This window comes from Ictidomys tridecemlineatus, chromosome 13, assembly GCF_052094955.1.
Source record: "Ictidomys tridecemlineatus isolate mIctTri1 chromosome 13, mIctTri1.hap1, whole genome shotgun sequence".
Classification (NCBI taxonomy): domain Eukaryota; kingdom Metazoa; phylum Chordata; class Mammalia; order Rodentia; family Sciuridae; genus Ictidomys; species Ictidomys tridecemlineatus.
The window spans coordinates 91,835,241-91,836,953 of NC_135489.1; the positions used below are offsets into that span (position 1 = coordinate 91,835,241).

The 1,713-nt window shown below is 42.4% G+C and overlaps 1 non-coding gene across 1 annotated transcript; it reads right to left on the bottom strand.

The window, feature by feature from the left end:
• Window positions 1-512: 512 nt before the first annotated feature.
• Trnaa-agc (transfer RNA alanine (anticodon AGC)) lies at window positions 513-585 on the bottom strand. The gene has a single exon. It is a non-coding gene; the product is annotated as a tRNA-Ala (tRNA).
• Between the last annotated feature and the right edge of the window lie 1,128 nt (window positions 586-1,713).

Here is a 1,713-nt window from a genome sequence, read left to right on the forward strand (position 1 = left end):
TAGGAAATTCCCTTTTTTTGGGTTGGGGGTACTGGAGTTTGAACCCAGGGGTGCTTAACCACTGAGCCACATCGTCAGCCCTTTTTAATTGTTTATTTTGAAACAGGGTCTCTCTAAGTTGTTAGGCCCTCACTAAATTGCTGAGGCTGGCTTTGAACTTGTGATCCTCCTGCCTCAGCCTCCTGAGACACTGGGATTACAGGCACGTGCTGCCACAACTGGCTTCTTTTTCTTTTATGTCTGAAATAAACCACAGCTAAACTCCCACCCATTTATTTTCAAACACCAAGTCTCTTATTTCTTAGGGTCTTTTTAGCACAGCTCAGTGCCACTGGGTTGATTTGAGCAGGAGAAGTAATTCAGTAGGTACCATCCATAAGCAAGTTTGCGGCATTGACCATGTTGACGATTCGCCTCACCCCACAAGCTCCCCATGCACATTGATTTATTCTGGCGGAGTCTTCATGACACACAGATATTGCTTAACTTTTCTTTCTTTCTTCCTCTCTTTCTTGTGGTGCTGGGGATTGAACCCAGGGCCTTTTGCATGCTAGGCAAGCTCTCTACCACTGAGCTACATCCCCAGCCTGATAATTTAATATTAATTCTTATCTAGTTAATCTCACCATCATAGCTGTTCCTTTGCTTTATTGGTGGAGCGTAGTTTTACTGGACAGAGAACACGCTGTGAAAAGGAGCACAGTATCCTTGCACATGAGTCAGTTTTCAGAAAAGCATGTCTACACATTTCTCTGCTGCTATCTGTAGAAAAGGAGGTGTTTGTCATCTAAATGGGAAGGGTACTGCAGAAGCCTCAGAAGTCCCCCAAACCCTTCATTTCCAGGGCTACTTTTTTGTGGTTTCTTCTCAGTGGTACTTCAAGTGTCCTTTCATCCTACTATAAATTGACCTTTTTACAATGTTGATGTTTAAAGGCACAAAAAACCAAATTCCCTCTGGAAGAGGCAATCTCTATCTGCTGGGATACAGAAGATTCTAAGTTTTCCTGATTTAATTTCCAAGTTGCTCTAGATGTGCATCTGCAGCAATATTCCCTTTAATTGGTTGGTGCACATGGTGGAGTCTGTTCACACAACTGATCTCCTGCCCCAGCTGAGAATGCAAATCCTGCGGGGTAACTTGCATGGCAGAGATGGCGATTGGTATCAGGCAGAAACCGTGTACTTATGTTTGCTCAACATATTCCTGTTTTTTTTTTTTCTCCAAAATATTTGATCCTGCATTGGGAAGGTCTCTTGAATATCTTTTAATAGTTTAAAAAAAGGGCAAATTATTTATTCCCCTTGCAGTTGGCTTCGCATAGACTCAAAGAACTAGGGAGATTCTTTGGACAATTATAAAAGAAAAAAAAAATGAGGAGTCTGAGAAGTTAGCACTCCAAAGGATTCAGATTCCCTCCCCCCAAAAATAAAATTAAAAGGTTGTGACTTAAATGTCTGAATTCACAGGAGGTCATTACTATCCTTTCTCAGAAGAATGAGCATTTGGTTGGTCCCAATCTGCCTGGAGAATATGCAGCAAGTTCCATAAGAGCAAGCCCTTTATTACTGCAGTGGTCTATACAGAGAGGTCATTCGAGGTAGGTGAGTTTTTCTCTGTGGGAGGGAAAGTCTCTGAAAATCATTTCATGGTCTAGATCAATACCCCGACTGCTCCAATTTTGCTTTAGTGCTCGGGGACGAGGGTGGAAGG